This window comes from Jatropha curcas, chromosome 3 (genome assembly GCF_041381405.1).
Source record: "Jatropha curcas cultivar XTBG-Jc1 chromosome 3, XTBG_Jcur_1.0, whole genome shotgun sequence".
Lineage (NCBI taxonomy): Eukaryota > Viridiplantae > Streptophyta > Magnoliopsida > Malpighiales > Euphorbiaceae > Jatropha > Jatropha curcas.
In genome coordinates, this window is record NC_143153.1 from 11,277,761 (window position 1) to 11,302,940 (window position 25,180).

The 25,180-nt window shown below is 34.2% G+C and overlaps 1 pseudogene; it reads right to left on the bottom strand.

Annotated features, from left to right (window-relative positions):
• Nucleotides 1-2,189: 2,189 nt before the first annotated feature.
• LOC105646442 (mitochondrial import receptor subunit TOM6 homolog pseudogene) lies at nt 2,190-2,349 on the bottom strand (annotated as a pseudogene).
• Between the last annotated feature and the right edge of the window lie 22,831 nt (nt 2,350-25,180).

Below are 25,180 nucleotides of genomic sequence, written 5' to 3' on the forward strand. Positions count from 1 at the left end.
TTTCAAGCACCAAAAAACACAAGCAATAAATGATTGATATTTCTTACTAGACTATCGCAATGAGATAGTTTTCTACGGTAGAGCCACTCGAGGCAGAGTGCACTTGAGAGTTGAGAACTCTCAGATAGTAACATCCACAAGCAATTCTAGAAATCAAAGATCATGATGTAATTAAACTCATATACAAATAATGAATAAAAATAAGCCCGAATCTTAAATTTTAAGAGAAACAAATATCTTTTTATGTTGCTGTTCAAAGTAGCAATCAGTAACAAATTCGATCACTTTTTAGGTTGATTGTAAGCGTTGCTAACAAATACTTTGGTTAATTATAAAACATTAAGCATAAGTTATTCTCATAAATGGTCGAACAATTGACTTTTCAAGCAGTTAGTTATAATATATTATCAAACTAACTGGTTATAAGGATCAATCTAAAATTTTCAAGTAATTATTCAAGTCACGCCCGACTCCAACCACCAGAGGATTTGTCCGCTTTGGATCAAGCTAATTCCATCCCATAGTGGACTGACAAGATCCGCATGGTTTTGTCCCGCAGGTGAAATGGAGAACTTCTTACGAGGTCACGCATCCTAGGATTTTCATTAAGCGAGCACGCTTAACCCTGAAGTTCTTCCAACTCTCCAATCCATTCCACCAAAAGGCGCATATGATGATTAGTTCCCCCCTTTTTGATATATGATTCGATTCAGTCCCGTGTCCTGCATTTCACTATCCATAACTAGCCTATCATCCTAGAAGCTAGCTAGGAGCTTTGCTTTACCTGCTCTCTTAAGATCACTTTGCTGGGTTAGGATGTCACAGGCCCACCAGTTTCCAAGTGGTTCGTCCTTAAACTACATCTACTGGAGGGGGTCCGGCTCTGATGCCAATTGTCACGCCCGACTCCAACCACCAGAGGAATCACGCCTGACTCCAACCACCAGAGGAATTACCCGCTTTGGATCAAGCCAATTCTATCCCATACTGGATTGGTAAGATTCGCATGGTTTTGTCTCGTAGATGAAATGGAGAACTTTCCAAGAGGTCACCCATCCTAGGATTTTCATTAAACGAGCATATTTAACCCTAGAGTTCTTCCAACTCTCCAAACCATTCCACCAAAGGCGTCTCTGATGATTATTTTCCCCATTTTCGATATATGATTCAATTCATTCCTGTGTCCCATATCCACTATCCATAGCTAGCCTGCCATCCTAGAAATTAGCCAAGACCTTTGCTCTACCCGCCCTCTTAGTATCCGCTCTGCTGGGTCGGGATGTCACAGTTCTAGTGATCCGTCTTGACCTTCTAAAAAAGGAACAAGTGTTCATTAGTTCATTTATTGTCCAAAAGACAGTAAAAACTAAAGCTTTTGTGGTCTCATTGGAAATTAAATATAGTTTAGAAAAGGAAAATATAAAGAAGCGCAAAGTGCAAAATATCATGTACGAGTATAATGATCTTGTAAAGAAGTTGAAAAGTAGAATTAAGACCATCCACACTAGCATGAGGATTCTAATAGAAGTTTTTGAATTCTACCACATGACCGGTTTAAGTTAAAATCAATAAGCATGACATATTTACGTATTTATTTATCTCAATTGCTATTCTAATCAAGGACGAAGACAAAATTTCATTATAAGAGGGCAATATTTAGAGTGTATCCTATTACACATATTTCACAATTTTTTTCTTTTTTTCTTTTTTTTTTTGTTTTTAGTTTTATTAGTTTGAAAGAAACCACAAATAAGTAATCCAAATAAGGATTTACCTAGACATTGATATTAAATGGTTTTATTTGTGCACTCATATTCCAAAATTTCATTCCTACATTGAGCATAAGCTCTATTCACACATGAAAAGAGACAAATAAACCCAATTCATAAACTTTAAACAAAATTTTAGCTTTATTATATATTGTTTGAATTTTATGTCTATATGCATAGAAAAGTTTAATGTGGTAGCTAGCTCATTTAAAGTTGCTATTCTTCCCTTTTTTTTTTTTTTTTTTTGGGAATCTTATCCTTTATATAGAGTCAATCATTGAACGACTTCTAAAATTGGGGAAAAAACACTAATTCGGACAAATGCAATACACATAAGTCCTAACATAGTTCAATGACACCATAATTTTCAAATAAAATAAGATTGAACCATGAATTACCTTACGAGCGAGATATAGTGGCCTAGAATTCGAGCCTGAGCTCATCTTTTTCATCGGAGAGGTAGTGGAGAACATAAGGAGCGACAAGGACGAGGGCAACCCAAACACCGAATATGGCCATATGATAGTTGCTTCAATGTCACTGCCTTGTATGGCTTCCGCATAAACATCCCTAGAAACATAATTTCTCAATTTTAATTCGACTGGATTTGATTTTCCTCTAGTTTTTCTATTTCGCAACTTCTTTCCTTTTAGAAAATCTTAAACCTTAGACGTGGTTTTTTATTTTTATTTTTTAAAAAAATTATAAGAACGGAAGGTGTGTTCCACACTCACCACACCATTTATTAACTATTGAAAATTAGGTTTAGATTGTTTAATCTTCTTGAGCCTTTTTTAAGAGCTGGTTAGAAGTATTTATATTATAATAGGACTAGTTATATCTGGATAAAGATAATGAAGATCTTTTAATATCTATTAATTCGATATTATCTAGGAATCTAATATCCCTCAATATATATATATATATATTCTTTGATATATTTTATTATTACACATTATCAATATTTAATTAATTTTTTGAGTATTGGGAGAGGGAGATTTAAACTGGATTTACTGTCAGATCGTATATGCATTTACCACTAGGTTATAACTTATTATGCATATAAAATTAATTAATTAATCTATAAAATTTATTGAGTATGAACGAAAGTGGAGTAATGTCATTAATAGATTTATCGTTAATGATATTATCCTAAATATTTTTGCAATAGCTAATTAAAAGATTTTAATAGAAATCCTAAAATATCATTTAACTTAACTCATTAAAATAAAGGATTTTTAATTGAAAATCCTAAACAATCCTTAACTATGGCCATATATATATATATATATATATATAGTTAATTAAAAGATTTAATTAAACAATACACAAATAACAAATAATAATGATGATCATGACCATGATAAGGTGGGAGCAATAACAACAACAATAATAATCTATTAATTGAAGAGACTATTAATTGAATATGAATTTTAATTTTAATAAAATTTTTTTATTATATTGATGAATTTAAATTAAATTTAGATGTAAAATATTTAAAAGTATATAGAACTTGTCTTGTGAGAGAAAAATAATAAAAAAACTATGCCCCTAAATAAAACTACATTTAAAACAAAAAAAGAAACTTCTTATTTAAAACCAACAAGATAATATAAATTTGAAAAATATATCACATATGAATATTCTTATATTTATATTTTTTTCAATTCATAGAACGAAATAATTCGATTTCATGACAAAATGGTATCTACAAAAAGATTTAATTAATTTTTTCTTTTTTTTTTCAGAAGAAATCAAATTAGAAATTTTATTAAGAGGAAACTGTATACAGATATAAGATATAGATCAATATGTTTTTATATTTTTGTATAGAAAGTCTAATAATAAACCACTTATACAAAGGATAAAAAAACACCATCTTGATTTGAAGTATCTGATCAAGTTGACAAAGCATAATATTTATGTCATTGGTGATCGCTTGCTCCACTTAGTGACTATTCATGGCTACTGTTCGGCTCCATAGTCTTTTTACATGTCTGATCTGAGGACATTTAAATTTCTTCCTTCTATTAGAGAGAAGACCCACACTTCTTTCTGCATAACTATCCAAATAATAAAAAATGTTAGACAAAAAGTCACCATAATGGTGACAATAATAACTTACAACTAGATCTGAGAATAAAATCTCAAGATATGGGCAATAGTAAATCTCAATATTTAGGCGATAATGACTCAGATCTGCATACAGATCTGAGAATTATTTGCAAAAAGCAAATAAAAAAGAGAAGGAAAAGGGGTGACCACTGGAGAAAGCTCACTGGTGGCCGCGATGTAGAAAGCATTTTAGAACATACACATAGAATGGTTTCAGAATTACCCATTTCTTCCTTCTCATAGTATTACCATGTTCATCAAGCTTATTTTTAAATACCCACTTTGTTCCAATAACAGAATGGTTTTCAGGTCTAGAAACAAGTTTTCAAACTTGGTTTATCTCAAACTGATTTAGTTCTTCTTGCATAGCAAGAATCCAACTTTCATCATTTTGAGCATCTTCTAAATTCTTAGGTTCTAATTGAGAAACGAAAGCAACATTACCAAAATAACTCTTAAGTTGAGGTCTAGTCATCATACTTCCTGAAGGATTGCCCATGATGTCCTCTTGAGGATAATACTTGTGGAAACGCCACTCTTTGGATAATTCAGAATTCTTATTTTCTGTTTCTAGCATTTGACTTTCAATTGCATTCTTTTCTTTAGGTTCATTTTCTGGTTCAGCCTGATTATCAACATTCTGATCACTTTCTGGTTGTTCTAGTTGTTTTGACTGTTCATTCTGCTTTTCTTGATTGAAATCTACAACATCATCATTTTCTAAAATTCTAGAAGTAGAATCAGATTCATTAAAAACAACATAGATAGATTTTGCTACAACTAGAGTTTTCTTATTAAACACCCTATATGCTTTACTATTACTAGAATATCCTAGAAAAATTTCTTCATAAGATTTAGCATCAAATTTTTTAGCAAGGTGATTTTTCTTGTTATCTAGAATAAAAAATTTACACCCAAAAATGTGAAAATAACCAATGTTTGGCTTTCTACCTTTATATAGTTCATATGGAGTTTTTTTTTTTTCAGTTTAGATCTTCTAAAGCCCTGTTTAGAATATAACAAGCAGTGTTAATAGCTTCTATCCAGAAATACTTTGGTAACTTAGAATCACTCAGCATGGTTCTAGCCATTTCCTGAAGTGTTCTATTCTTGCGTTCCACTACTCCATTCTGCTAGGGTGTTCTAGGTGCTGAGAAGTTATGGAAGATTCCTGATTCTTTGCAAAAAGCATTAAATTTTTTATTTTCAAATTCTCTCTTATGGTCACTTCTAATCGCAGAGATGCTGTATCCTTTCTCATTTTGTATTCTCTTGCAAAGATGAACATACATGTCATATGACTCATCCTTATTTCTAAGGAAGAGTGTCCAAGTGAATCTAGTGTAATCATCAACAATAACAAGCGCATAAAATTTACCTCCAAGACTAGAAGGAGTAACAAGTCCAAATAAATCAAGGTGTAGTAATTCTAAAGGTCTAAAAGTAGAAACCGTGCCCTTAGATTTGAAAGATGTTCTACATTGTCTGTCAAATTGACAAGCATCACAAATGTGATCTTTTTCAAACTTTAGCTTTGGCAAACCTGTAACAGCCCAGACTGACCAAGATACTGTCCGCTTTGGGTCACAACGCCCGGATGGTTTTGTTCTTGGGTGCCGACACAAGGTAGGCCCGTACCCTCCTTACACCCTGGCCAGACCACCCAAAAGGCCTCTTGACAGTCTAAGGTCTGTCCATACTTATGTACATCACTTGCACCTTGCACTTAATTGATGTGGGATTCGCCCAAGGTGTTACATTCACCCCCCCTTGGGGACTCAGCGTCCTCGCTAAGGTTTGCCCCACCACCGGCCAGAGGAACAAGGCTTGGGCTTTGATACCAAGCTGTAACAGCCCAGATTGACCAAGATATTGTCCATTTTAGGTCACAAGCCCACACTGTTTTGTTCCTGGGTGCCAACACAAGGTAGGCCCGTACCCTCCTTACACCCTGGCCAGACCACCCAAAAGGCCTCTTGACAGTCTAAGGTCTGTCCATACTTATGTACATCACTTGCACCTTGCACTTAATCGATGTGGCATTCGCCTAGGGTGTTACAAAACCACGAACCAAGTCTTTCTTAGACAGTTTAGAAATAAGGTGCATGCTTGCACGTCCAAGTCTCCTATGCCATAACCAATTAGAATTATCAACAGAAACTAAGTATATGTCTAGGTTATGCATATCAGAAAGGTCTACTAGGTATATGTTCCAAACCTTTTGCCAATGAATAAGGTTTTGTTATTATGCATGTTCTGAACTTCACAATAAGAGGGTTCAAGACCACGCATCTATTTTTATCATAAATCTGACTTATACTTAACAAGTTATAATGTAATCCTTCTACTAAGCATACATCTTTTATTAAATGATTAGAACATACCACACCAATACCAATAATTTTACCTTTTGCTTTGTCTCCAAAGCTCACTGTACCTCCCTTTTTCTTTTCTAATATGGTGAATTTCTTTCTATCACTAGTATATGCCTAGAGCAAGCGCTGTCCATGTACCACATTTCTGTTTTTAGCCCACTCCTTAGGCACACCTGAAAAGATCACACCGATTTAGGTACCTAACTTGTATTGGGTCCTAGAGGGTTAGTGGTAACATGTATAGATCCTTTTACATTCATCTTACTATGATTTTTCTTTCTATTGAGACTATCGGATTTTTCAAAGTGCTTTTGATGTTCTAAAGTTACAACATTAGAAATAGCATTTTTCTTGTTAGAAATATGATTTTTTCTTGAAGTGCTATCATAGCTCCTGAAGTGCTATTATAGCTAGAACTTGTCTTTTCTTTAGAAAATGATTCTGAAATTGACTTTAGAATTCCAATGTCAGTTTTTAAATATTCATTTTCAGAATTCAGATTTTTACATTTTTCTTCAAAGTGTTTCAGATTTTCAAAAAATATATCGTTACAATCTTTAAGATCTTTGATCTCTACGATAAGATCTTTGCATGTAACTTCTTAATAAAAAGCATCTTTCAAATGATTACATTCAATTTTCAATTTTCTGAAGTTTTTCTTTAGAACTTCATGCTTTTTAGCAAGCTTTTCAAATTCAGTGTAAAGGTTATTATAAGTATCTAGAAGATCATTTTCGGATTCAAGTTCAGAGATGCTTACATTGCTTCCATAATGCTTTTGGCCTGTTGCATCTACTTCACTACTTTTAGCTTTCTGTGTTGAAGTAAGAGTGCTGATTTCTTTGGAGTCAGAATCGATAGGCAGAAAAATATTTGCAATTTTCTCCTAGTCACTTTGACTTTCAGAATTAGAATTGTCTGAGTCACTCCAAGCAGCTATAAATGCCTGCTTCAACTTTTTTCCTTTGACTTTTTTTTTTAAGTTTAGGACAGTTAGGCTTGATATGACCGAGCTTGTTGCACTCATAATAAACCACTTCAAAAGGTTCTTTCTTAGGCAAATTGCTATTTTTAGGTGAAAAGTTCTTTTTGATAAAATTTTTCTGTGGCCTTCCACCTTTTGTTTATAGAACTTCTTCAATTTCTTAGCAACAAGTGCTAAATCATCACTATCAAGATAAAAAGAAATTTCTTTACTAGAAACCACTTTCAAATCCAGTCCTTTCTTTTTCTTATCTTCTACAGTCAAAGAAGATTTCATCTCTTCTGAAACAAGAGCTCCCATCAAATAATCATAGGTTATTGGAGTCTCCTTATAGTTCATGACAGTTCCTATGGAATCCAATTTTTTAGGTAGAAGTCCAAGGATTTTCTTAACAAGCTCATCTTCTGAAATTTCCTTTGCAAGAGTTCTTAAAGGATTAACTATATTTCATAATCTGGAATTCGGTTCAGCTATAGTCTCTCTTTCTTTCATACTAAACGTTTCATATTCTCTCCAAAGGATATTGATTCTGGATTCCTTCACTCAGTCAGTACCCTCATAGGTAACTTTGAGTTTTTCCAAACTTTCGTTGCAGACTTACATCCAGATACTTTATTGTATTCTATTGGATCTAATGCATAGTGAAGAATATTGATGGCTTTGGCATTTATAGAAACGTCATTCCAATCAGCATCGGTATATTCCTCTTCTGTCTTTTGGAGTCTTACATTTTTTTACAGTTTTCATAGGAATGCGAGGACCAGTAATAACGTTCCTCCAGCAGTTTATATCAATTGATTTTATAAAGTTTTCCATTCTAGTTTTCTAGTAAGAGTAATTAGAACCATTGAACATAGGTGGTCTAGAAATAGATTGACCTTATAAAGATGTAAGAGGAAGTGGGGTTGCCATGGGATCTTCTCACTATAAAAAATTTGCTAATTTGCGACCGATTTCAAATCGGTCGCTAAATGCAATCAGCGACCGATTTACTATCGATATTAATCGGTCGCAAAAGTGCTCGTTGCAAAAAATTGTTCGACCGAATTACTAAGCGGTTGCAAATTCGGTCGCAAAATTATAAATATCGGTCTCTAATTTTCGTCATGTATTACTTTTGAAATCCTGTCGCAAATTGGTTGCAGATTGTGTTGGTCACAATTATGAATAGAGGTCACAAATCGGTTGTAAATTTTGAAAGCGATTGGTCAGTGATTTGTTGCAATTTTAAATTTAACGGTTATAATTTTGATTGCAGTTTGGTCGCAAATTCGTCGCAAAATATAATTACAGAAAAAAAATTTTAATAATATTAAATTCTACTAATATTAAAATATATTAAAATTTTAATAATATTGTCGCAAAATATAATTAAAATTTTAAAAATTTTAATCATATAATTACATAATTATTTTCCACATGTCAATTATGGTATATATATATATATATATATATATATATATATATACCAACAAAAGACTAAAGACTAACAAAAGACTAAAGACCAACAAAAGACTAAAGACTAACAAAAGACTAAAGACTAAAACAAAAGACTAAAGACTAGACTAAAGACTTTGAAAACAATGATGTAACAAAACAACAAAACAACTTGATCGTATATTATAAAACAATAATGACTAATGACTTTTAACCAAAGACTAAGACTAATGACTTTTAATAAAGACTTATGCTTTTATTGTATCTTTGAAAACAAAACCAAAGATAAAGACTTTAGAATTACAAGTCATATATGTGTAGAGAACTAAGATTATTACTAGGATTTAAATAAATACAGATACAAATATTGAAAGATAGATTATAACTGTGAACTAAAATACTATGATTAATTGGGTTTATATGAATACTTATATAATTCATTAAGTATGATTTTACTTCAGAATTAACATACAGTTTACACAATATTTCTGATGTGGAAGATCAGACTAAGCTGCATCCACAGAGCATACTTATAACAAATTTAATCAACAATTTAGCACAATGGTTTAGGGTTCCTGCAACCTTAACCTGGGATCCCCAGAATTAAGTCAGAGTGTGGAGGGAGAAGAGAAAGGTGCCGTAAACACGGACTTATATTCGTAGCAGTTTAAGATAAAATACAAACTTTATTTACTTACAAAATATAAATACAAGATTTAAAACTTACAACAATTTTACTTTAGACTTTCTCCAATCTTGAACTCTTACAGCTTGAACTAGGAGCACAGAAGGAGAGAGGTATTATGGGTAATAACTAAAACTAAAACTTATGCCTTCACAAGGGGAGAGGCTCCCGTTATATAGAAAATCAAAGAATCGTTCTTGTTTACTTTTACTGTTGATACACATTACTCTGTCTGTAACGGATTTTTACTGTAGAGGAATAGTGCTTGGTCGGCCATTGGAGCTTGCCTTTTATTGTAGAAGCATGTGAAGGAATAAGGTTCCTTCTGCCATTTAATCAGATGAGGACGAAGTGTCCTTCTTTTTCTTTTCTTTTCTTTTCACTTTGCTTTTTTGTTTTAACTTTGCTTTTCCTTTTTCTTTTTTGTCAGTTTTACTTTTTACTATTATTGATTGAAGAATATCATCATTACTATCTTTACTTGAAACAAGGGAAGGTGATGATGTTGACGAAGATGAGGACGCCATGTCTGCCCATTTGGCTTTGCCTTTAAGACTGGGTTTGGATGACGATTTATCTGAAGAAACTGCTGGCGGTTTACTTGATGAGGGTTTTATTGGAGAATCTGAACCTGTGGAAAGCTGCTGGAACATTTCCTGGCAAATTCTTTTATACTCATCAGGTGTTTTAGCCGCTGCTAACCTGGCTTGACACTGTGCTTTTTGGATTCCAAATGTAGGTTGATCCTTTAAAGCAAGAGTTGTAGCATAGGTTAATGCAGGTGTACCAGAAAGTTTAGTTCGAATCCATTGATCGATCTTAAGTTCAGTGGTAGAGTTCTTGAATGATCCCCACCATTTTTACCAACATAGGAATTTGAGTTCCTATGGCATACTGAGTGTCCAAATACCATTGATATACCCAGGGCGTAAAGAAGGCCATGCAATAGTAGATTAAGGATGGAATATGGGTTTCTTCAGGCCGAGGCTTATAATGGGTTTTAAAGTACTGATATAAAGAGATGATAGGAGGAGGGAGAATATCATTGGATAAACCCCTTGTTTGCCACCATTTTTTAAACCAGTTTGGAATCTTTAAATCAGTACGAAAAGACTGATCAAAATAAATTAACCACGAATGAGTAGCAGTAGGATTTTGAATATAGAAAACTTTTTCCCATGCTTCTTTATAGTCAAAATAATTATAAGTAGTACTATGCACATGCTTATATAAAACTTTGAATTTTACTGGAGTATAAAGGGATGGAGCAGGCCAATCTTTAGGATGAATAACTCTTTGGATTTTTATGGAAGAATACAAAATAATAGATTTATTTTTAGGATCAAAATTATGTTTAATTTTTACAGAGTCAGTATCAAGTAAGATATTATGATAATATTCCTGAGGTTTTGAAAGATCATTTGGAGTAAAATACCAATCCTCAGGGTAATAGTGTTTTAAAATTGACCAAGGATTAATATTATTATACCCATCCTCAATCTCAATTTCATAATCAAAAATATTTTTAACATACCATTTATGTATACTTTGAGGAGTATACTGGATTTTTGGCAAATCCACAGCCATCAACGGATTTGATAAGTCTTTACTGTCTACCGTTTGAGACAGACTAGCCGTACCATGAACGGGTACGATCGTTTTAAGTTTAGAAGACATACCTGCATCCTCTGTGGAAGAAGATGCTATACCTTGCAACGCCTTTAAAACTTCAGGGGATTGACTGAGCTGTTCAATCCATCTTTGAAGATCTTTAGAGGTTTTAGTGTCTAAAGTTGGGGTTTTAGTGAGGTCTTCGGAATGTTCGGAAAGAGCTTTAGTGGGTGAGTCAGAGTCCTCTTTAATGGCTTTACCCTTGTCCTTTTTCTTTCCCATTGTGCTGTAAGAATTCGCGAGTAAGAAAGTCTGGAATATTATTTTTATTACCAGGAATAAATTCAATATCAAAATCAAAAACACTTAATAATGCTTGCCATCTTGCAAAAATTTGTTTAGAGGCAAGATTTTTAACATCTTTTTGTAAAACATCTTTAGCAGATTGACAATCAATACGTAATAAAAATTTTTGGTTTAATAAATCAGACTGAAATTTATTTATACATATTACTATACTCAAAATTTCTTTTTTGATAGTGGAGTAGTTAAGTTGAGTGGGGGTCCAATGTCCTGAAGTATATTGGATTATACGCTCTTTATTATCAAGTTTTTGTTTTAAAATACCACCATAGCCTATATCAGAAGCATCAGTTTCAACTATTTTAAATGCTGTAGGATTAGGAATATATAGATAAGGTATTTCTTTTACTAAAGATTTTATCTTTTGAACTAATTGAGTATGCTTTTCCGTCCAAGGATGAGGATTTTTACATAATCTATCATGCAATGGTTTTATCATGCAATTTAGATTAAGATAAAAATCAATAACATAATTTAAACAACCAATAAATCGTTGTAGTTGGAGTTTATTAGTGATTTCATCTGGAAATTTCTCTCCAAAAACAAGTGTTCTTTCTATGGGTTGGATCTTACCTTGTTCAATATAGTGTCCTAAAAATCTAATTTTGGTTTTAAGCAAATCCATTTTAGTTTTACTTAGTGCTAAACCATTTTGCCGAATTACCATACAAAATGTTTTTAAGTGTGTGAGATGTTCATGAAGAGTTGTACTAAAAATAAGTACATCATCAATATATACAATACAAAATTTAGAATAAGGATTAAAAATATCATTCATAATCCTCTGAAATTCAGAAGGAGCATTTTTTAGTCCAAAAGGCATTACATTCCATTCATATTGACCAAATGGAACTGTAAATGCAGTTTTATATCTATCCTTAGGATCAATTTGAATCTGCCAATATCCAGATTTCATATCAAATTTACTGAAAATATTTGCTTTATATAAATTTTTTAGAAGATCTTTTTTATTAGGAATTGGATATCTAATCCATTTTAAAGCCGTATTTAATGGTTTATAATTTATTACTAATCTCGGAACACCACGTTCTATTTCAGCATTTTTATTGACATAAAAAGCCGCACAAGACCATGGGCTTCTAGATTGAGATATTAATTTTTTATTGAGTAAATCCTGAATTTCATTTTTACAATGCTCTATCAATTCAGGATTCATCTGAATTGGTCTAGCTTTAGTTTTAATAGTTTTTTCATCAAAATCTTTTTCATATGGTAAATCTACTATGTGTTGTTTACCATCCCAAAAAGCATGTGGATGATCAGCACATAGTTCCTTTTCCATGGATTCTTTTAATGTTGTGATTTTATCTTGTATTTCTTTAGTCTCTAATTGTTGTTTAATTTTGTTTAAACACATATTATTTCTTGCATCTTTTAAATCTTCTTCTCTAGATTTAATTAAAGAATTGATCTCTAATATTTTAATTGAATGAGCTTTTAAAAGATTTAATTGCTTCTTCTTAGGTTTTTCAGTGAATTCTAACTTAACTGTACTATTTCTTATTTTAAATTTAATACAATCCTCTTTAACTGAATATGGTGTTATTAGGTTTATAAAAGGGGTTCCTAATATAACCATATAATTTATTTGAGGTGATAACAAAAATATTGTGTTTATTTCTAAACCTTGATTTACTATTTGTGCATCTGTTTTACCTATAATTTCTAATTTAGATTTATTTGCAGTACTTAGTTTTTCATTAGTTTTTGACCAATATTTTTTAGGGATTAAATCTGATTTTATACAATTTAAATCTGCACCTGTATCAAACAGTGCAATTGCATCTATCACAAAATCATTTACTTGAATGTTTATTTTTACCAAATATTTTCTTGAAGTTATTTCTTGTAATAAGTTTAGAAACTTACTATCTACATCTTCATCTAATTGATTTATTTCATCTTTATCTGGTTCTGCTTCATCAGAAGAAGAACTAGAAATAAGTTGAGATTCTAATACCTTTATTAGTCTATCATGAAGTTGAAATTGTTGTTTTAATTCACTAACTTCCTTCTTTAGATTTCTAACTTCATCTTTTAAATTACTAGTGGAATTTTCTGCTTCTACTTTTTTATGCTTATTTTTATTTAATATAGTTGTGAGATCATAAGTATTATGTTGAATTTTAGGAGTTATATCCTCTTTTACTATCTGGGTTTCGTCAAAACTTTTAATGAGTTTTTGAAGGAGTTTAGCTTTAGTGTCTTGGTCATCTATAGAATTTACTACTTCTAAAAACGTACTTTGATCTTTAGTTAACATATTTATAGAATAATCAAATGAACTAGTGGTTGTACCTAATTCATCAATTTGATTTCCACTTTCTATAACCTCAGATTCTGAAGAATCAGAATCAAGATATAATTCGTGGATTTTATTTAACACTTCTTCATCTAAATGTAATTCATTTAACTTTTTATTAAATTTACAAAATTTTGAAGTATGTCCCTTTTTACCACAATTATAACAAGTTAAATCTTTATAAGAGGTTTTATTGGAACTTTTAGCTTGTTGCTTTCTTTTAGACTTCCTATGGGGTTTATATTTTTCTTTAGAATAAAATTTATCTTGACTAGGTGTAGACCTGTATTGTCTTTTATGATATTTATTTTTATACTGTTTCTTAGATTTATGTGTTCGCAAGCATTGTCCATCACATTTCTGTGGAGATTTTAGACTATAATCAAATTGTTTACAAAATGATCCTAATTCTTTTTTAGTTTTCTGCATTTCATATTTTAGTGTTCGTTGAAGTTTTAAATCATGACAAATTTGTAAACCTTCTTTTTGAATTATACTAATTAATTGACCATAGGTTAATTTACTGTATGGTATAGGTTGACCATATTGTTGTTTAATATTGTTCCTAACTTTTTCTCCTAAGAAATAAGGTAGTCCAGCCAAAAACTTTTCTTTCCAGAAGCTTTGATTAGAGTCTTCCCTTAACATCAACCTAGTGAGAAAAGTAGTTTTATATTCTTGAAAATTACCTAAGTGTTTACATTTTAAATTACTAAGTAATTCTGCATTTTTATCTTTTAAGTGAGATGGATCCCCAATAAAATGAAGTGAAATAGTGAGAATTAAAGATGACACAGCATCCTGAATTACTTCACCATTTTCATCATATATAGGTTCACCTTCATCATTGACTTGAATTGAATTTAAAATTTCTAGTTGTTGTTGTTCAGTGAGATGATAGTCCCACCAACCTTTAAGTTGTCCAGTAAATCCAGCAATAAGGATTTCTGCAATAGCTTTATCAGAAATAATTGACTGCGTTTTATAAGCATTTGTAGCCATAGTCATTTGTTGCAAAATACTTAATATATTATATTCACTTAAACCATCAATGTTCCATTCATAAATTGTTGAAGCATTATATTTAAATTGAGATATAGTGTTAGGTTTATCAATAATGCCTAAGTCTGGTGCCCTATTTACTATTTCTTGATGATGATTTATAGGATTTAATTCAAATTGTTTAGCATTTTCTGAGTCAGGTTCGCTGACATCAGAGTTGGTGTTTTCTTCTATAATGTTTATATTTCTAGAGGCTTCAGTAGTGTCAGGAGCTACATGTTGAGTAGTTGCTGAATGAACCTCAAGTCTACTCAATTGATCTTTTAATTTATTTACAAATTCTTGTTTACTTGATTGAGAAATTTGATAAGGTTTAAACATGTGAGTTTTCACAATTTCTTTTCCTTTTATGATTTCTGACACTAAAGGTTTATCTTCTAGCATATGTTCTATTCGTTTTAATTGTGAGTTTAAACAAATTAAACTTGCATTACTAAAATTATTTTGTTCAATTACCTTTTTATTTACATCATTATCTTGAGCAATTTTATAAGGTGCACAAATAATTTCATTGTCTTGATATTTTAATTTACTAATTGTTTTAGGAGGAAAATCACTTTTTAATGTTTGATCATTTACTATCCATTCTGGTCTTTTATCTCTTATAGTAATTGGATTTACACTTTTATCAGATTTATTTTCTTTAATTAATTTATACCATTCAAAGAATTTAAGTTCAGTTTGGTTACTTAATTTATAATCTAAATATTCATATTTTAATTCTTCAAAAGAGTAAGTTTTTAATATCTTTTTCATTTTTATTAAATTCCTAGTTTTAGATATTTCTTTTATTAAACTTTTTTCAATATCGTCTTTACTAAGGACATTTAATTCTCTGTTGATATCACTAACATTTTCAGTTATAGCTGAAGCCGTTGGTGATTCTGGAGATGTATGTACTAAGTTGGACTGTTGGTTAACATAATTATCTACAGGATTATAAACTGCATGTGGGATGGAATGACTATAATCGACTCCTTTCATTTTATTTGGAATATCCGAAGTGGAATACCTAGGTTTTACTAAAGTCTGAATAATAGGTTTATGCTCAGGTTCTTTATATTTAGCATACATCACAGAAGGTATAGAGGAACTTGGTTTATCATTTTCATCTGTTGTCACAGAAGAAGATGACCCTGTATACCTCATACTTTGACTACGATTAAATTTTAATGTTACTTTACCATCTTCAAATTGTTCAATTTTTTGTAAATTGACATTTGGTTTTACTGGTTCTGGAGCAGGAGGAGGTACGACCCCTTCCAATATCCATTCATCTGGAAGAGTAATATCTTTCCATTGAATAGTTTTAGGAATTACTGTGTTAGTTTTAGTTAAGTCTGTTTGCAAAAATCGTGTTTCACCAATTTTAGGTTGTAACTTATATTTAGTTCCAAAAGCTGAATTCATTGCTTTATAATGAATTTTATATATTAAAGCTATAGGAATTGATCCTTGCTTCATCTTATAATTATGAGTTTTAATTTCCAAAACTATACTTTCTCAAATATTTAAATCATTTAATGAGACAGTCATGTCTGGATAGACCTCAAAGGAGATCGGTCCTTCACTTAAGCTAGTTTCAACTGATCCTAATAAAGAATCTTGAAAATTTAAAAATCTAGCATCTCTTACTACTGCAAGAATACTAGTATTTAATCCTTCTCTGGTTAAAGGTTTTATTCCTACTTGAATTAACCCTATATGAATATATTTATATTTTTTACTTTTATGATGTTGCAAAGTTTTAGAAGACAAAAGAGTTATCCTTTCAAAGGGTTTACTTAATTGAAAATCTCTTTCTTCGGTTTTAATTACATAATCTGTTTTAAATAGATTAAATTTAGAAACTTTATAAATTTGTTCTTTATCAACTTTAGGAATTTCCCATTCATCTATTACTTTACTAAAATCTTGCAAAATTAATTCATTTCTATTTATGACTCTTTTAGTTTCTGAATTATCGAAGTCTTCAGATTTATTACTACTAGCCGATCTACATAGGAAAGGATCCATTCTATAATATACGATAAAAGTTTTTGACTACCTGGTTATACCCTTCCTGGTTATACCCGTTAGATGCCACTCACATGGGACTTACTCATGGGTTCAGTAGGCGTGGGTTCAGTAGGCAAAGCCAAAACCTTTTATTATATATCATAAAATGAAGACTTTATATGTATCTCTACCACGTAGCGGACTTTTGTTGGTATCAGAGGCCACTTTTAGCATAGCCGTAATAGCCTCTTCCCATACGAAATGCTTCTGCAAAAATGAAAAATAAAATTTCAATAAAGAGAGGTAGCTTGATTAATTTAAACATTGAATGAAGATATAACTTAAACCAAATCGTACTTGAAACTCTTCCCAATAAAAGTCTCTTGCCTCTTATAGTACGACATCCCATGTGTATCCATCTTTATCGAGATGTAGCTTGATTATCCTCATAATTTGCTTTGATGCTCGAGAGGATGGATATATGCTGAGAAAAAAAAAATATAAGTGAAATATAAGTGGACAAAAGCATCAAAATCTGAACAAAACCAAGTACAAAGGAAGAAGTACTGAGCTTGTTACGTGGTTCTGATGAAGCTACAAAAGAAGTGACAACTGCTATCAATACAGATAAATAATTAATATATAACTGAAATGACAGTTTATGACATTTACGATTACCTGGTACAGTAGGTGACTGTGAAGCTGGTGAAGACTCTACTGGTCCAGGAATTGGGGTAGAAGGGGAAGGAACAGAAGGAAGCAATGGTGGCACGGGAGGCTGAGCAGAGGATGAAGCCCCAAAAGTACCTGAAGAAGAAGGAGGAGGGATAGTCCCTCATCGTCCACGTGTACTATGTCTTCGGCCATGACCTCCTCACGGACCACTGCCAGACACGTCTGAATCAACCGTCCTACCTCTAGCCATTTGTACTACAAATAACAGAACCTACATATGTATGTATATAATTATATGAATTGTAGAACATATGGTAAATATGTATAAAGAGTGTGAATAACATTAAAATTCTTCATTAATAATATTATATATACATATATTAATTTATTATCCATAATACATAATGCATTAAGTATTTCTGTCTTCATCATCATCTGCTTCTTCTTCTTCTTCTTCTTCTTCTTCCTCTTCTTCTTCGTCGTCTTCTGAGGTACCCATGATGATTTGATCTTGTTCCTCTTCATCATCTGATGATCCTATTTCAACATAAGTTCCGTTTTCATCATCCAGTCTATCATTTAAATCTTCAACAACTTGCATCGGTTGCGTATCAACCGCAACTTCTTGAAATGGATTAGATATTGCGAGTAAAGCAGATTGTTTGGTTTCAATTGCATGAACAACTGCTCTAGGCTTGATTTTATATACTGCCATCTAGTCCCAACGATCTCGTTTCAATGATAGATATGGGACATAGTACACCTGCATAGCTTGCATCGCCAACACAAAAGGTTCGTACTTCATATATCTTCTTCTTTAATTAATATCCACAAGATTGTACTTAGGATGAACCTTCATCAAATGTTTGGCGTAGGATCAAACCATTCACATTTGAATAAGATTGAGCACTTGATTGGTAGGGATGGATATTCTAACTCCAAAACCTCAATCAATTTGCCATAAAAATCATTTGACTCGTCACTGTAGTTTGATCCCTTTATGCAAACACCATTATTCATTGTCTTTCTGCTTGCCCTATAACCCTCAGTGTGAAACTTGTAGCCATTTGCAAAGTAGCTAGAGTAGGCATTAGCAACCGGTAGAGGTCCCCTTGCTAGATCAGTAATGAATCTGTTATCAATATCGCCTCCCGAGCTTCGAGCCTATGGGAAATAGTAATGACACGAGTGAAATCTATGAATGTACACATATATGTTATGTAACTAGAAAGTTACTTACATAACATTTGAACCGTTCTACAAATTCAAGTTTTGCATCAACTGTTGTACCAGTCAAATTGGGATTTTGTAGCCATAAAAGATTGATATATTTCCTATTTATGAACGAACAAAATTATCATGAATATGATTTAACTAAGTTGTATTAAGTTCAGAATCTCTACAAGATCTATACTTACTGTACAAATGGTGTAATCTCTTCGCAATTCAACAAAATATAGGTTTGAGCTGCTCGTATCTCTACATCAGTCAATCGTTTTTTTTATTTACCAATCGTACGCCCAGCATAGGTGAAAATTATTAGATTTCCTTCTAACTCAGATTCTATTCAATCTCCTCCATCATCATTACGTGGCACTCTCCGATGCTTGGTGTAAACATGTGGTTCAAAGTAGTGTGAACAGAAGGTGGAAGCTTCTTCCACCAAATATGCATTGCAAATTGATCCCTTGACCTTTGCCTTATTGCACATATTCTTTTTAATTTTCTGCAGGTGTCTGTAATTATACAAAGACAATATGAAAATATGAGTTGAAATAACATTGTAATGATTAGAATGGGATGTTAGTAATTCACCTCTCAAATGGATACATCCATCTATATTGTATCGGTCCTGCTATACAACATTCATAGTGTGAACCCTCCCCCAAGGCAAAATCGTGCTTGAACGAGGTATGCTCACGTGTGTGTTTTATGAAGTCGCCACCTAGTTTATTTTTATAAGGGAAAACTAAGAAAGAACCCTAAATGACTCCAATTTTAATTAACCTAAATCTAGATTAATTACCCCAAAGTTTAAGGCACAATCTACGAACCCGAGGTGGATCCTGAGACTTGTCATGCTGATTAACTAACCTAAGTGTAAATGCTTTGCAAGGTAAATTGATGCAATTAGACCAGTAAAGTGTTTTGGTGATTCGACTTGCCGCTCGGGGTTAAATCCCGAACGTGCCTACGTACTCTCGTTTGAATGAGAGATCAAAGCCGACGTAGTTCGATAAAGCCTATTCAAAGGCATCTTGAAGGGGTATGCTTCATGCATGAGTGTGTGCATGCTTCGTGCAGTTTTTAGGCATTTTTGCCAAAGATTGATTGATTTGTTGTTTTAGGCATTTGTTGCCAAAAGGTGTTTGATTGGGCAATTTATTGCCAAAAATTGATGTTTGAGCTATTTATCGCCAAAATGGTTGATTAAGGTATTTGTGCCAAAAGTTGATATTTGATTAGGCAATTTGTTGCCAAAGATTGGTTAGGCGATTTGTCGTAGAGTGATTGATTAAGGGCATTTGTGCCAAAGGGGTTTTGTTGGGGGATTTGTCGCCAAATGATTAAGGCATTCGTGCCAAAAGATGATATGTAATTTAGGCAATTTATTGCCAAAGAAAAGGTGATATTTGGGCGATTTGTCGCCAAAAAGTGGTTATTTGAATTATAGGCAATTTGTTGCCAAAAGCGATTAATTAAACCGTAGGCAATCTGTTGCCAAAACGTGATTGATTAAACTATAGGCAATTTGTTGCCAAAAACGTGATTGATTAAGGCTTTTAGCCACAATTATTGATTAATTGAACTTTTAGCCGAACTGTTCGAAATAAAGGAAATTACACCGTAGTGATTAACTGGGCACTTTAGCCAATATGTTCGGAGTTAAGCATTAATACCACGATTATTGATTAACCGGACATTTTAGCCTAAACTTATCTACGTAAGGCAATTTGTTGCCAAAATGATTATGGTGTGAATGTAGTTATTTAATTAGAATTTAGAGTAGAAGAGAATATGCACAAAATGCTGAAATTAAATGGGCAGAGTTTCGTTATTACCTGAGTTAATCGGCGGCCGCTTCTTCGCTTCAGTTTGAAAATTCCAGATTAAGCTCAAGCTCCTCGTTTGGGGAATACTAATTAAAATTAATTCAATTAAGTGACCAAATATCACAACAGCAGAGTAATAAAAGCCTAAACTAAATGCAGAAAAGCAGTAGAAGAACCGCAAGGAGCGTAGGAGAGAAGAGAGCATCCGTCAACACAGACCGAGTGTGTAAAACTGTCGATTCGTGGCTGTATTTATAGGAAAAAACCAGGCTGGAGGGCGGGCGCTGCCGCCGTGGACGGCGGCTACTGCCACCCTATCCTGTCCACTCGCTAGTTTTTTGTTCCAAAGGCTTTTTCGGGAGTTCCGTACCTCCAAAAAATATTCCGGGACCAGTTCCGCGATTCTCGTAATTTTCCGGACGTTTCAAGTACCATATTGGCTTACTTTCGATGAACTTTTCGAATGGCCTCCGGTCCGGCCGGACTATTTGCAGTCCGGGAAAACAGGCTTTTTGAGCCTCAAAATTTGAGTATTCACAGTTGCCCCCCATCGGCAACTATAAAAATGATTTATGGGAGTCGGTGGTTGTTTGAAAAAATAAATTTTGAAGGCGAAAATCGGACGCGTCCAGAAGACTCGCTTTTTGGCTATTTTCCTTATAAATAGCTGAAGTTTCACTTTCACATTCATTTTTAACTTTCAAACTCAAAGATTTCTCTCAAATCCTCTCGAAATTTGAGCCAAAAAAGCAGTTTTCTCTAGGAAATCAGTCAGTTTCTTCTTCTTCTTTTTTTAAAAAATGAATCCCTTTTATAATCACAGCATGCACAATTGGACTAAGAGTCTCTCCAAGGTAGAAAAGATCAATTTGGGGAGGTACGGTCTATCTCGTATTGCTACCCTTAGGGGAGTGGTTATAGACTGGGATTTTTTTACAGGCTTGCATCAGATTTTGGGACCCGGAGGCCCACGTTTTTCGATTCGGTGCCATGATGGAGGAAATGTGTCCTCTCAGTATCGTATGTGGAGGATCCTGATCACTCATCCGTGTATTGATGCATGGACCTCATGGCTGATTGAGTTGGGTCCAAATGAGGTACTGTGGTACATTTCCTGGTATGACATCACCCGCTTTATCTAGGTTAGCTTCCGCCATACCCGAGTTTACCTTCTAGGCCTTACACATTGCACGTGGTACTGCGCTTCGCGCATTTTAAGGCAGATTGGAATAGACCAGACTATTCCGATTATGGATGGCACTTCTGTTGATTCAGTTATTACTCCGGGTGTTACCCGAGCCATCTTTAAGGCCTGGGTTAGAGATCATCAAATGGTTAGGCCCCTACCTAACCCTGCCGGTGTTCATACTTCTCCAGAGTACCGAATCTGGTTCATTGCTGCTGTTTGGCCGATTGAGAGGCCAAGGAGGAATGCACCGCTGAGTGCACTTGAGGGTTGGGCTCAGGTTGGCGCCGATGATGCAGACGGGACTGACGAGGAGATTGTGATGGCTCCTCGAACAAGCGAGGTTGGAGAGGGTTCAGCACTTAAAGACGACATTGAGGATGTTGCCCCACGTAGGCGATGGGACACTTAGATTTTTTGGACTTTTGTTTTTTCTTTTGCTATTTTGACTTTTGACTTTATTTGGAATTCGACTTTGGATTTATCTTTTGGCTTTGGATGTATGTTTTTTTTTTTTTTTGGACTTAGACTTTTATTTTATTTATTTTTGAACTTTATGGACTCTTTTGCTTGACTGTATTACTTTGAAACGGAATGACATTACAGTTTTGACTTTTGGGCTTTCCAAGCATTTCCCAATTTATTTATTCAAGCTCTAACTTTTGCCTAAGCCGCCCTTTCGGGTTTTCAGCTTAGCGAGCTACCCATTTTTGCCTAAGTCACCCTTTCGGGTTTTCAGCTTAGTGGGCCCCGACTTTTGCCTAAGCCGCCCTTTTCAGGTTTTCAACTTAGCGGGTTTTTCTTTTTTTTTTTTTCACTTTTTTTTCTGGCAAAGAAGAATGAATTATGAAATGATTTTTCCATTAATGTTTAGACCGCGCCCAAAAGAGGGCTGCCTACATATCTGCGATACATAATTTCTTTTTTTCGAGGAGAATCAGGTCTAATGTAGCTCTTTTTTACATCATGCAATGATTATAATTACACATAATATCTTTTTAACTGATCTAAATTACATGGATTCGTGAACTCCAAACCATCTAAATCAGTCAAAATGACGGCTCCGCCGGACAGTATTCTCTTTAGAATGTAGGGCCTAACCCAATGAGGACGGAACTTCCCACGTGGGTCTATGACTGGTTGTCTAATTTCCTTCAAGACCAAGCAACCTTCTTCCAATCTTCGGTCTTTGACCTTCTTATTAAAATGCCTAGCCATTCTCCTCTGGTAAACCTGAGTTCGGTGGATCGCTTGTAATCTTTTTTTATCAATACCTAGGAGTTGGAGGTGGTAATTCTGGACACAATCTGCTTCGCTGATTTGGCTTTCCTGGATGATTCTTGCCGACCGAACTTCCAGCTCAACAGGCAGCACTGCCTCCATACCATATACCAAGGAATACGGAGTTGCTCCGGTTGGCGTTCTGATTGAAGTCCTATATCCCCATAGGGCATTCGGTAACTGTTCATGCCAAGCTGTGTGCTTTTGAACTGTCTTCTGCAAAATGACTTTTATAGCCTTATTTGCAGCCTCTACAGCCCCATTTGTTTGTGGACGATAGGGTGAGGACTTATGATGTTGGATTCTCTTTTTCCAGGGCCGCTTCTAACCCCTTAATGCAAGCTTCATACTCGGCTTCATTGTTTGTGCAGTCGAAATCTAACTTGACTGCGATTAGGACATATTCTCCACAAGGAGTTTTGAACACGACTCCAATTCCATTTCCGTGATAATTCGAAGCTCCATCAAAATACATCTCCCAAACGTCATTTTCCACGTTCAAGAGATCTTCGTGGGGAAACTCCACTTCTTTCATTTCGTCTTCCACGGGCAGTTCCGCTAATTGGTTAGCCAAGGCTCCTCCTTTTACTGCCTTCCGTTGTACAAATTTCAAGTCATAGGCTGCGAGCACTGACACCCACTTAGCCATCTTACTGTCAAGAACCGGCTTCTCCATAAGGAATTTCAAGGGGTTCGATTTAGAGATAACATATGTGGTATAGGATGAAAGGTAGTGCTGCAGCTTTGTACAAGCCCAAACTAGAGCCAGACATAACTTCTCTATCTTATTATACTTCAGCTCATGGTCTAGCATCCTTTTGCTAAGGTAGTACACGGCATTTTCTACCCTGAAGTCTTCTGCTTGTTGAGCTAGCATTGCACCCATCGCTTCTTCTGTCACTGATAGGTACAATAGCAAAGGTTTTCCTAGCCTTGGTGGTTGCAAGATTGGCGGAGATAGTAAATACTGTTTGACCTGATCAAAGGCTTTTTGACAATCTTTATTCCATTCGACGGATACCCCTTTCCTGAGTAATTTGAAGATCGGACCACAAGTATCGGCCAATTGATTAATGAACCGGCTAACGTACTGTAGCCTTCCCAGGAAACCCCGAACTTCCTTTTCCGTCTTAGGTGCTGGTATTTCCAAAATGGCTTTGGCTTTTGAAGGGTCAATCTCTATGCCTTTCCGGCTGACCATATGCCCCAGAAATGCTCCAGATGTAGCTCCAAACAGACATTTTGCCGGGTTGAGCTTTAAATTGTACTTTCGAAGCCTAAGGAAGAACTTCTCAAGTGCTGTGGTATGTTCTCCAGCTGTTTTCGATTTAACAACCATGTCGTCCACATACACCTCAACTTCTTTATGAATCATGTCGTGGAAGATAGTTGTTGCCATTCTTTGATAAGTTGCCCCGGCATTTTTGAGCCCAAAAGGCATGACCCTATAGCAGTAGGTTCGCCATTCTGTGATGAATGCCGTCTTCTCTTTGTCTGGCAAATGCATCATTATCTGATTGTACCCGACAGCGAGATCAGTCAAGGAGACCATCTCGTGTCCAGCCATTCGGTCAACCAACAAGTCAATATGAGGCAAAGGAAAATCGTCCTTCGGACATGCTTTATTCAGATCCCGGTAGTCGACACACATTCGCACCTTTCCATCCTTCTTAGGAACCGGCACTATGTCCGCTAACCATGTTGGGTAGGCAATGGGCTCTATGAACTTGTTTTCCAATTGCTTAGCTACTTCCTCCTTGATTTTCAAGGACCATTCTATTTTCAGCCTCCTTAGCTTCTGTTTTATCGGCTTAGCCTCAGGGTACATTGGAATCTTGTGTACTGCTATTGCTGGGTCAATTCCCGTGATGTCACTAGCCTTCCACATGAAGCAATCGGCAAACTTCTTCAAGCATTCAATGATCTGTCCCCTGTTCACACAGTCAGATGCAATGTATGTATGTTCATTTTCTTCTTTGCCAATGATTATTTTCTCTTTTTCATTTTTTATTTCATTTATTTCTTTTTCATTATTTTTCCTAGGATATGCTTGAAAGATTGACACGCAGGGTAACCAATGATCTGTAAGCTTGTATTGATAAGGACGGAATCGTCCTCAAAAATTACATCAACTTTAAAATCCAGATTTTCCAAATCCGATACAGAAGACTCGAAACTGGACTCTGACTCGATTTCAGACTCAGGGTCAGACTCAGACTCAGTACAGAACTTGGCATTAGGTCCAGACTCTAGGTTTGGCTC